The 12596-nt window shown below is 38.6% G+C and overlaps 3 long non-coding RNA genes across 5 annotated transcripts; 1 reads left to right on the top strand and 2 right to left on the bottom strand.

The window, feature by feature from the left end:
- Positions 1–2224: 2224 nt before the first annotated feature.
- Positions 2225–11423, bottom strand: LOC122524568. 2 transcript variants are annotated; one of them, XR_006305575.1, is made up of 3 exons: positions 11400–11423; positions 11183–11309; positions 2225–2667 (listed from the first exon to the last, which is right to left on the bottom strand). It is a non-coding gene; the product is annotated as an uncharacterized LOC122524568 (long non-coding RNA). The 2 variants fall into 2 exon arrangements; XR_006305576.1 differs by lacking the exons at positions 11183–11309; positions 11400–11423 and adding an exon at positions 8598–9328.
- LOC122524574 lies at positions 10033–11394 on the top strand. 2 transcript variants are annotated; one of them, XR_006305582.1, is made up of 2 exons: positions 10033–10852; positions 11304–11394. It is a non-coding gene; the product is annotated as an uncharacterized LOC122524574 (long non-coding RNA). The 2 variants fall into 2 exon arrangements; XR_006305581.1 differs by having other exon boundaries at positions 10033–10794.
- On the bottom strand, positions 11419–12218 carry LOC122524566. The gene is made up of 3 exons (XR_006305573.1): positions 12025–12218; positions 11823–11966; positions 11419–11456 (listed from the first exon to the last, which is right to left on the bottom strand). It is a non-coding gene; the product is annotated as an uncharacterized LOC122524566 (long non-coding RNA).
- Between the last annotated feature and the right edge of the window lie 378 nt (positions 12219–12596).

Raw genomic sequence — 12596 nt, forward strand, 5'->3', positions numbered from 1 at the left:
TATGGTTTGTACTTATATGTGTACGTATGTGTATGTATTATTTGTATCTGTTTAGATGTGTTTATATATATATATATACATACATATAAATAGATAGTATGTTTATTTGTATATGTATGTATGTATATACACATACATAGATACATTGAGTAGCAAATGCAGCTTCGCGGCTGACTACGAAGGTGCCGTGAGACGATGATGACGTTAGCTTCAGAGAACTCATCGTATTTTCTCTAGTTCGCCTCTTATTACCGTTACGTGATGATAATCGATTTTGCAGACTACAAAAGAATATGATCTTTTTATTATTTCTCTTTTTCTTTATTTTCTTTTTTTTACTTTTTTAGACCTCGACATTCTAAATACTAAATTTTAATCGAAATATTATGCCTTATTTTTAAATTCAGATTATCGATTTTATATCGAAGATTCTCAATTTATAGATCACGTTCAGTTATGTAAATTATTATTACCGAATGAATATGTTTGTTAGTTGTTTTAAAAAGAAAGATTTAGAATGACATATCGAAATTATCGATTCATCTGGTCCTTACTAGTTCAACTGATGTGTTAACGATTTCGAGAAGCGTTAATTATGTATATGGTATCGTAGGTGATCGATAAGGAAGATACTTCAGACGTCTGTTCATTCGACTAAAGTTCCATCTGAAAATTCAAATAAACGAATGAACATTTTTTAATTCATAATATTATTTATTTGTTTGCAAAAGTTCATTATTTAATTAAATACAACCTTAAAAATGAAAGACAAAATTTTAAATACGTAATATAATTTTCATTAATATTTACTTAAAGTCATAAAAGTTTTATTGCTTCTTTAATACAATACAAGCATATTAAATAAAAGAACAAATTTCCAAAATACACTTTTTGTTATAATTAATTTGTTAAATAATTTATCGAAGCATGAAATGTAATCTTAATTATGAGAGTAAAAAAATGTAATAATTAATAAGACGCATGTTTCTAAGGGTATAAGTTTCTCCCTTTTATACAAGGACGCGTGTTTTTCGTGATTCGATGGAAAATATACACGGTCCTTGAACTTTTCTTCGCAATTAAGAAGTCGCTACGGGAAGTTAATTATGTCGGTTTACACGAAGCGTAAAGTTTCTTCTTCGAACGCGGCGCCTAGCCGTGTTAGCGCACCAACCAGAGGGATAAAAGAGAAGAGTCAAAGGGAGAAGGGAAAAGGGACTGGAGAAAGATTTAGCTAGGACCGAGGGAAAAAGTAGATGAAGAAGAAGAAGAAGAAAAAAAAAGAGGAGGAGGAGGAGGAGGAGGGTAAAAAACGACACATAACTTGCGAGCTAAGCTAATCGACGATCCTTGCAAAACTTTTCTTTTTTATCTCGGGTTTTTTATCGTGGTACCTTTCTAAATTCGATTGGTTTTTATATTATTTCGATTTCTTTTTTGCTTACTTTCCCAATCGTTAACTTGTTATACTATTATTAAATATAATTTCAAATTATTTTATTATGTGATTTGTAATGTTTATTAGAGAATCACACACACACACACAAAATACTGTATTCTTTATTAATTACTTTTATTACAATAATATTTAATTATTTACCTATTTATTATTTTACTTCATATCCAATTTTATATGAAAAAATACTAGACGATAATATTAATTTATCTTACATTTGTGGGGTATCACAAATAATTTCATTAAATAAAATTATTCTTCATCCGAGAAGATAATATGATTTTATGAACTTATAATTAGAATCATGTGGTTCAAATTTGATTTAATCAATCCTAAAGATTTAAAAGACTAGATTCTTCGTTTAACGATATCGTAATCGATCAAGTATTTTTTTATCTATTAAAATAAAAAAATAAAAAAGAAGAAGAAGAAGAAATGAAATGGAAAAAATACTGGCTCTTTCCTCAATAATATTAAAGCCCTTCGTAATGCAAACACATATAGGCCACGCATACGTTATCGTCCTTTCGGTGATTTCCCTTGGAAAGGAAATACGGTCAACAGGTGCGCGTCGTCCTCTCTTGGAAGGACGCTTTGAATGTATTTTTATCGAATGGTAGCTCTGGTAGGGTCAGTCCTCGACACACCGAATCGATCGATTCGAGTGTACAAGGATCGTCCTCGTTAGGCGGGAATTTTGAATTTAACCGATGGACGGTAAATCGATATTCCTGTAAAAGGAGCATCAAATCGAACGATTCCTAACGATTAGTGTTTCAACTCTCTTTATTCATCTGTCTATCTACCTGTCTATCTATATGTTTAGGAGAGCTTGGGGGTGAGTTTGGGAGGAGGAAGAGGAGGAGGAGGAGGAGAGCGGGAGGGGGGGTGAGGGGTGTGAATTAGCTAAATTCTCACGTGAAAGTCGAAAACGAACGGCACTTACGTTAATTAGGAAACGTTCTGACACGAGCCTTCGCTTCGGCTTAACGAGTACGACGCGTAATGCCGTCGTACAGTCGACGTTTTCCGGATTTCGAACTTTCACCCCCTTTTCTGACTCTTCTCCTCCTCCCCCTTCCACCCCCATTTATCGCAGTAGAGAACAAATTCCAGCATAGTTAGGTATCCACGTTCGTAGAGTCCGTAGAATACGTTAGTATTCTATTTTTTTCTTTTACGAGACTGCCAGTGTCGTTTTTAGCGTCATTCTGAAACAGAGATGCCTTCATTGTGTCACGATAGGAAATTATTCATTTAACGTCCGACTCGTCCCAAATTTGCGATATCTACAATACGCGGGACAATTTTTGACTACGACGAATCATAAACCTCGATGACGAATGAATAAATCAAAGAAAATATACATATTTCATGTTCGTTTATCTATTTCCTGGTCTTTTTTTTGTTTCTTTTTTATTTTGGGTTTCGCGTCAAAGGTTTGTTTGGCGTTATTCCTTTTTTGTTTCTTTGCTTTGAAATGTCGTTTGATACGTAGTCGCGTAGTCGGATCGTATTCGTGCATAGCCGTCGTAATTTATCTGACTTTTTAATTCTGCTTTATACATTTCTTCGCAACTATTAATTTACATTTGTACCTTTTCTTTCTTTTTTTTGTTTTTTTTGTTTACATGTAAATATATTTAAATGTAAAAAAAATAAAAATAAAATTATTCGTAATTTCGAGTTCCGTTCTATCACGAAATTCGGTCGTGGCAATAAATCGAAATAATTAACCACGTCTAAAGTGTAATACGTTGCCGAATCGCAAAAAGGTAACGTTACTAACATATACTCGCTCTGTTACAAATGTTTTATTTAAGTTATACAGGTAGCTAATTGTATTACGAAAGTATTTCGGAAATTTCTCTTGGCGTTTTCGGTTTGGCTAGCTCTCTACGTCCTCGTGGTAGTGACGTTAATTAGGAGTTCCGGCGGTATTCTCTTTCTCTCTCTCTTTCACCCTAACATCGTTGAAAATGAAATAATGCAGAGAACGACGTAGCTATCCGTATATTTTGTAACTTTCTACCTCGAGATCGATATTGGGGATCGTAGAGAAATTGCTGAACGCCATCGTCGAATATTAAATTATTATATATTCAGAGTGAGAGAGCGAAGAGGGGGGGTGTCGAGGAGAAGGAGGAAATAGAGAGCGAAATATTTTTTAATTTCTTTTTTTTTTCTTTTTCTTTTTTTTTTTTACCGATGATCATCGCTCGTAGATAATAATTTTTTGGAAACGACAATTGATCTTTTCGCGATTTATTTTTGACGATGTAAGAGAAGATAGATAAAAGAATGTGAATAAATAAAAAGTAAATAAACAAAAAAATAAAGCATTTTTGGATTCCAGGAAACAACGCAACGCAACGCAATGCAAGAGAACGTACATAGGTGTGTTGCTTTTTGGCTTAATACGCGACACGGTGGACTATTATTCAGTTTTAGCGGTCATTCGACATTAGCGCTTGGTAAACAAAATGGCCGGCCCCTCTTTTCGAAGCATTTCCCCGCGCTCGTCCCCTCTCACCCGCGATCGATGAAAATGGTTGCCTAGCTGCGAGCAGAATTTTGTCGCGCGATATTCCGTCCGCTATTCTCTTTTCTCTTCTCTTCTCTACTCTTCTCTCTTTCTCTCTCTCTCTTTACCCCCTACTTACTCTCTTTCTCCACTTTCTTCACCCCTTTTATATAATAATAGAGACTATAATTACGTCCTATCGATCATTACGTCTTTAAGTCTTCCGAAACCTTCTCGTCGACCCGTAAAATTAGATTCTCTTGGGTATCTTAGAAGGAAAAAAACATTCCACGTTAGTTTTATCCACGTAGTATTTCGATATAAACGCTAAACTAAGAAATATAAAGAAAAAAAGATAATTAATTGAATAAAAATCATGATTAATTATCAACTGCGCGCGATAGAATACATTTAATGTAACATTATATTTTCTACTATATTGATATTTCAATTGGTTACATATAGAACCCCATATTAGGATTTAATAACTCCAAATGGTATCCTATTAAAATAAAAGATACGAAAATGAACATGTTTCGTTTGGAAATAAAAATCGATAAAAAATGTATGATCGATAAAGTGGAGAGACTTCGATCGAATCCTCGGTTGGGAAACGTGTCCTTGTCGCTATTTCAACAATCCTACCATCGATCATTAACTTTGAAACGAGCCATTCACAACAAAGCAGCACGCTGCTTCCTCCTACGTCGCAGTTCCTGTCGTCGCCGCCGCTGCTGCCGCTGCCGCCGGCCTAAACCGAATGGAAATATTAATACGCGTGCGTCTGCCTGAGCTAATTGTTTCTGCGGTCCGGCCGAAGTCGTAATAATGTAGCAATTTGAAGTCGCGGAGGGACGTTTGAAGTTTCGCACATCCGGAATACGCTAGGGTTCGACGGGTTGACGAGTTGGTGTGTGGCAGGGCGAAAAGTGGTAATGGGGAGGGGGTTGGAAGGGAAGAGGAGGGATAGGGTAGTTGGTAGGGGCGAGCGAAGGGTATGGATGAGGACGTGAGGGGGGAGGAAAAGGGGGAGATATATATATATACATGGTACGTCCATCGTACGCGTTCGGTTTGGCGCATGCGCATAGGACGATTTGACTGGTCGCCGCACGGCTGACCACTGCCCGTCAAGAACTACTTCTACCTTCTCTCTCCCTCTTCTCCTCCTCTTCCTCTTCCTCTCTTCCCATCTACCCATCTATACTCGTAGCCCTCCATCCCCCTCCTTCCATCAGCCTCCCCCCATATCACGACCCACCACGTTTCGCACACGTTTTGCTCGCCGTCCTGTTCTCTTTCTCTTTCTCTTTCCAGCTGGAATACCCTTTTCTCTATCTTTTTCGATCGCTCGTTCCATCTCTTTCTATCTTTTTCGCACGAGTTGCTAGTTCGAAGGTTCGAGGAAAAAGTAATGTCGCTACTGCCAAGCCGCGAATTTATTCCCGAGGAAATATGTGTAACTCGCTGGTATCGCTCGCGTTCTCTAATATTTCAGTTTTAATCCAGCCGTCCACCGCGCGCGCCACCTCCACCCGCGGCTTCACGCGCTTTTCGATCCGAGTATAATGCCCTCCTCCGCGTCCTCCTCCTCCTCCTCCTTCTCCTCATTCTCTTCCTTCTCCTACTCTTACTCTTACTCTTTCTCTTCTTGTATGTTAGAAACGGACATGGACGGGAAAACGTTGGAAAAAAGTGTAAGAGGATCGTTCGAATGACTACACGAACGGAGTATCATCTCTTTCTCTCTTTCTTTTCTTTTTGTCTTTCTCTCTTTCACGTGGGATATGGTTGGCGGTGCAAGGGGTAGAATGATATTCCTTCTTCTTGCATTCGACGTTCCACGGAAACGGGATTTATTGCTAATTCTAGAAACTACAGATATACCGTATCCTCGTAGGTGTCATATATATACACATATGTAGTATTTTACGTAGATCCTTTTCTTATGCGAAAAAAAGGAAGCTCTATGTAAAGGTAGATCGATATAGATAGAATAGACTAAATAAAATTGGCTAGAACGATTTTTACATCCACCTTCTAGAAATCCCAGTTTATTTGCAACCCTATGTCCTTTAAGATTTTCCTATTTACGAACGAAAGTGTACTAAGTTCTTTTATCAAAAATCAGAGTTCGATGCTTTATACATTTTTTAAGATCGCTATATCAAGGAAGAAAAAGATAGGTGTAAAGATGATCGTCAAAATGATTCACTGTATTCTTCTTCCTCTTATTCTAGATCTGGATCTTGGGTTAGATCTACTCGTTTGTTTACGAATGAAGAAGCATAATGAAGCCCTCCCCACCCGAGAACGTCTTGGAACGTTCATTCTTCTCGATGAGTTGCTTCTTCACAATGTGCGTTTTTCTCTCTGTCTCTTTTCATCTTACCAAAGAGAGGGTAAAATGAGTGGAAAGAAAGATAGATATATAGATAGATAGATGGATAGATAAATAGATAGATAGATAGATAGATAGGTAGATAGATAGATAGATAGATAGATAAATAGATAGATACGTATCTATATATCATTTATACATACACACATACATGTATAGTTCAGTGGTATACAGCGAGAGAGAATTGGCGAGTAGGGTAGGAAAGCAGAGGGTGAAAGAGAGATAGAGATAGAACAAGAGATGAGAGAGAGAGAGAGAGAGAGAGAGAGAAAGCTCCACTTCATCGACCGTGAGTTCGAAGCGCGCGGGGGTTGAAACGAAGAGGCACGAGTAGGACGGGGGTGGAAGAGGAAAAGGGAGCTGCTGGGTGGGAGAGGAGTAGCAAAAAGGGGAGGGAAGGTGGGTGAGACTCAGGCTATAGTGGAGGAGAGGGGTAGCTAGGGGTCGGTCGTGGGGTCGAAGCGCGCCGCAGGACGCCATTTTCCTTGGAAATCGATCTTTCGAGGCAACGTTCCTCCTCTTCCATTTCTACCTAGAGCTTCGAGATCCCTTCCTTTTTCTTTCTTTCTTTCGTTTCTTTCCTTTCCTTTCCTTCGTTCCTTTATTTTCTTTTTATTCCTTCCTACTAAATTGATTTCTTCATTGTTTTTTACCCCCTTTTTTTTATTGTTCCTGCCGTTGTTCGAAAATTCGAATGAATTTTGTTTTCATAGCCTGGTCGATATTACGGATTAATTAATCGATTCGACCTTTCGCTATCCGAAGAAGATGATGATCGTTTCAATCCGGTTTGTGCTGAGAAGAGAGAGGGGTTGTTAAAAGCAAGGGGTGATTGCAGGGGATGGTTGCTCGAATTGTAGCTCGGTTGTACTAGGTTGGTAACTCGCCGGCAACGTGCACCGTGTTCGCCCGCCAGTTTCTATCTGACAGGGTATTTTTGTGGAAGCTACACTAGCCCGCTTTTGAACCCTTCCACCCCCTACACATCACTTTCCTTCCTTCCATCCTTCCTTCTTCCTTCCTTCCTTCCTTCCTTCGTCCTCTCTCGCTATTCTCTTCGTTTTCTCTCCCTCTCTCTCTCTTTTCTCTTCTCCGTTCTCTCCATTTCTCCACCCCACAATCCCGCTTGTTATCCCACTGCTTTTCGCGTGACGTCAGCGCGCTGCGTCGACCAATCACGACGAGGGTTGAATTATGGAGACAGAGACAGAACCGACGACGACGAAGACGACGACGACGACGACGACGACGACGACGACGACTACGACGACGACGACGACTACGACGATGAGAGGGAGAAAGAGAGAGAGAGACCGATGCAGGCCAGATTATGCTAGCCTGGACTCTGTACGACGGCCGAGCCCCTCGATGATGACGAGGATGTAGAAGACTCTGTTCCATGACATTTTCCCCGATGCAGAAGAATCGTAAATTACGTTCTTCGTTTTACCCGAAGCTCTACCTTCATTTCTGAGTTTCTAGCAACTGCTTACTATTACTACTACTGCTACTGCTACTATTACTATTAAATAGAAATGTTCTTACTATTTTTTTTATATTTTTTCTGTTTGCCATAAATATATTTATAGAAATTGTGTATAATTAACAATTTTATCGACAATATTTTTTCAAATACGTATATATATATACACACACACACATTTATATATCATTCTCGAAGATAATTATTTCCATTCTATAAAATAAAGTTAAAGAGATGTAATTTAAAATATTATATTGTATAATTATATACTTTCTTTTTTTCGTTCCTTTTTTTTCTTTTCTTGTGTTCGTCATTGATGTCGAGAATCGAGAAAGAAAAGAAAAGTTGCTAGATCACGAAAAGAAGTATCATGGCCGTCACCTTTCACTGTCTCTGCCTCTTTGCTTTCACCACGCGTGGATGTAACCATATAATATCTACAGGCTACCAAACATGCGCGTATACGTATGAACGTATATATGCGTGTTCGATGGAGGGAAATAGAAGGGCAAGATAAAAAAAGAGAAAGAGAAAGAGAAAGATACACACGGTTGATAGTTAGAGACGCGTGCCGTTGTGTTGTGTTGCTTCGAAAGTCGCGTTGCTCCGCGAAAGGCACCGTAAGAGAACCAAGCGCTATCATCTTTTTTTCTTCCCTTTCTCTTTCCCTCCCTTTCTCTTATTCTTTCTATCTTTATTTCTTTCTTTCTCATCGCGAACGGCCCTCTCTTACCAGCACAGTATATTCATACAACTCCCTATCCTTCCGGCGTGGGAGTGCGAGCCGTTTCTTCTTGCTTCTCTCGCGTGGCCTGTCTCTTCGACAAGCTCACCACCACCGAACCCCTCCCCCTCATTCTACGCCTCCTCTTCCTCCTCCTACCCTCCATCCATCTACACCCTTCCTTTTCCCATTTCACTGCTACACAATGCACACCACACCGCACGCACACGTTTACACGCGTGCGAAACGGTACACAGTGGATGATGAACGTTTCTCTTTGAAACTGTTGTGTTGTACTCTGCTGCTGACGTCACGCTTTCTCGAAGACCCGCGAAATTCGTATCACATTACGCGGGATACTGCTCTTACTTTGTCTCTTGTTTTCGTTTCATTTTATTTTATTTTATTTTATTTTTTGGACTAGTAATATTGCGAACGTACTTTCAATGACATTCTAATCGCACGCTTTTTAACGCGTAAATTATGATCGAACGTATTTGAAATAAGCGAACGTTTTATTATCTGATTATCCTCATTTTTATAACGAAAATCGTCTACGTAACGAATTACACGTACGCGTTATCGTTTCTATTGATTCGGTTATATCAATGAGGGAATTTATGTTCATTTACAAGTAACAAGGTACATTTAATACACGGACGATAGGTATAATCGATATTGTAATAAAGAACTAACGAATAATTATATAAGGGGCCGTAGGCATTGATTAACGTTACATACTCGATATATTATCATCTTTATTTAAATCATTTATAATAATATTTATTTATTTACCGGGATTAACAAGATTGCAATCGTTCAGTAATAATTAGAGAAAGAGGAGTTCGGTGCGTTAAACTCGCAAATGGAATTCTTCTCTTATTTGTTATATTTAATAACAGAAAAAAATATAGGAAAAAAGAGAGAGAGAAAGAGAGAGAGAGAGAGATCTTGTATCATTCATTATGAATATATTGTATTTTCTCTGATTATTAATATTTAAAAGAAAAAAAAATACAAACACGCACGCGCACGTACACGGGTAAAGTTTTAAACAAGAAATAATTGCACAATATTGAATAAAATCTAATTAGAAATATTTTTTAATCATTCACACAATATTCTGTCGTAGAGACGGAAGAGAACGTTGTTATATTTTTTTTTTTTTTACAAAAATAACGCTTACAAAGGATAATTTGATTGATGAATAAATCAGTATACAGCCTATATCAATGGAAGAGAAAGAGACGGAGAGAGAAAGAGAGAGAAAGAGATCTAAGCCAAGGAAAGAAGAGTCTACGTAGTTACTTCGCTTTTCCGTTCTGCTGTTTTCCAGTTTTTGGCTAGTAGTCGTCCTCCGGAGACGAGCAAAAAGAGGAGAATCAGGAGAAAGAGAGAGAGAGAGAGAGAGAAGAAAGAAAGAAAGAAAGAAAGAGAGAGAGAGGGTGGGAAAAGGGGTCCGGGGGATCGAAGGGTAGGAAACGAGGGATAGTGCGCTTGCAAGCGTAACCCGGTCAGAGCGAGTGGGGTGGTGACGGTGGGGTGAAAGGGGGCGGAAGGGGGTGGAAGAGGGTGTTTCGAGGAGAACGGATAGTCACCGAATCCTTCGGGGGTGTGTATCCGTGTGAACGCTTTAGCAACGTTGCTGACGGTGACTAGGATAATGGTAGTAGTGTTGATAGTAGTCCTAGTACTGGTATTAGTAATGGTAATGGTGTTAGTGTTGGCGATGGCGATGGTAGTGAACGTATATTATCGTGAAGCTTTTTCCGTGTCGGTGTGCTTGTGCGCGGCACCTAAAGAGAGTTAGACTGTATTGGTAGCTTCGATAATTCCCCCAGACCCCGTTCTTCCATTCGCCAGACTCGCGCGAGCGCCATACCGAACCTTTCACGTTCACGTGTATATTTCTACAAAAAGCTAGGAGCGTGGTGGATGTGAGAGCGCAGTGTGCCGAGTCGCTCAGTCCGCTTTAGGTGGGATGAGTTCGAAGCAACCTCCACGTGAACTCGCTCTACACACCCACCTAATGTATATGTACTTTATATACATATATTATATATATATATACATATATACGTATGTACATAGAGAGAATGCTTGAGACAGGGTGCGCACGCGCAGACGGTAAACTCTCGCTTGTGTTCGAGCACGAACGTGTGCCACTCTCGTCTATCGAATAGGGGTGGTTCCAACTAACACATACGTATATACTATACATATATATATTCGAGTATATACATTTACCAACACATCAAGGGAAGGTACTAACAGAGAATATATATCTATATGTACCAACTAATATACGCGCGAGAGTCTGTATATGTATGTGTGTGTGAGAGAGAAGGAGAGAGAGAGAGAGAAAGAATCATGGACTAGCATAGGAGACGATAGTACGATGAGGCAACAGAGAGAGAGAGAGAGAGAGAGGGAGAGAGAGGGAATAAGGGGGCAAGGAGGGGGACAGGAACGAGGGGAAACTAACGGAACCATAGGGAAGGGGGTGCTCGTAACTCGAGCGAAAGCCGAAATGGTGGGGATTCTCTCTTTCTCTTTCTCTCTCTCTTCCTCTCTCTCCCTCATTTTAACTCTACCTCTTTCTCTTCTACTTCGATGCTGATGCTGATGCTGATGCCGGTGTCCTCGTGCTTGCTACCGACTCCTGCTGGTGCTGCTGCTGTTGCTGCTGCTGTTGCTGTTGCTTGCTTTCCGAAGATAGAACTAACGAATAACCGAAAGACTTATTAACGTGATATCACTTAACTTGGTTTTTGTGAACGTTAGAATAAATATATTATTTTAGAGATATACCTCTCTCTCTCTCTCTTCTTCTCTCTTTATTCGAAAATATTCCAACGACGATTGTTTCTGTAATATCAAATAGGCTGTAACTATTTTATTTTATCTAATAATTTGTTTGCTTATCTTTTTCTTTTTAATATGAATAGTAATAATAGTATTAACAGGAAATTGTTATTGGTAGGATGTAAAGATAATTATTCACATACATTAATGAATTTTTGTGTTTACATGTAAGTACTTACTTTTGTAAGTACTTATTTTTTTATCAAATAATTCTTTTTGTATACATTTTTTTATTCTTTCTTGTAACGTGAATAATAATATTAATAATAATAATAATAATAGTATGGAAAGAGAATTGTTATCAGTAGGATTGAAAGATAAGTTCTTACATTTGTACACAACAATGCATTAATATATGTAAGTACTTACACACACACATACACACACATGTATACACGTATTTACGTCTATATATGACAAGGCCATTGATCGAGTTTCTCTCGACGAAGCGTACAACTTCGAGTTACTCCTCTTCATTCGATGTCTTCATTTTCTTCCCTCTTCCTCTTCCTCCTATTTTTATATATATATATCTCTTTTCTTTTTTTTTCTTCTCTCTACGTTCTTTTACCTTCTCTCTGTACTCGTCTCTCTCTCTCTCTCTTTCTCTTTCTTTCTCTCTTCGGGGGATTGGAGAGAAGAAGAAGACCGCCTAGCTCGCGTTCACCCCTCGAGCGCATCATCGTTCGTGAGATCAGCCCGGCGAATCGAGAACCCGAGAGTTTCGCGGGACTGCTGCTGCTGCTGCTGCTGCTGCTAGGGTTGGAATAAAAAGAAAAAAAAAAAAAAATACAAAAAATAGATCTTAAAAGAAGAGAGAGGGAGAGAAAGAGAGAGAGAAAATACGAAGAGGAAGAAGAAGAAGAAGGGGTGGATGGCTTTATATTTTTCGATCTATTTTTTATCAACGAATACTTTAATTGCGATTAACAAAAAATTTCACATAATAAACAATTTCATTCGTGCGATGTACATGCACTAACACACGCGTACGTATGTTTAGAGATGGTATTTTAAGATAATTATTACAATTTAGTAAAATACGCGTAACTGAAATTTCATATAAATGTACATCGTTTTGAGTATTTGTGAATAATTTGAAATGTTTTTTTGTTTACACGATTTAAATGTAATACGTTATAC

The sequence above is a fragment of the Polistes fuscatus genome, unplaced genomic scaffold (genome assembly GCF_010416935.1).
Source record: "Polistes fuscatus isolate 324 unplaced genomic scaffold, CU_Pfus_HIC Scaffold8, whole genome shotgun sequence".
NCBI lineage: Eukaryota > Metazoa > Arthropoda > Insecta > Hymenoptera > Vespidae > Polistes > Polistes fuscatus.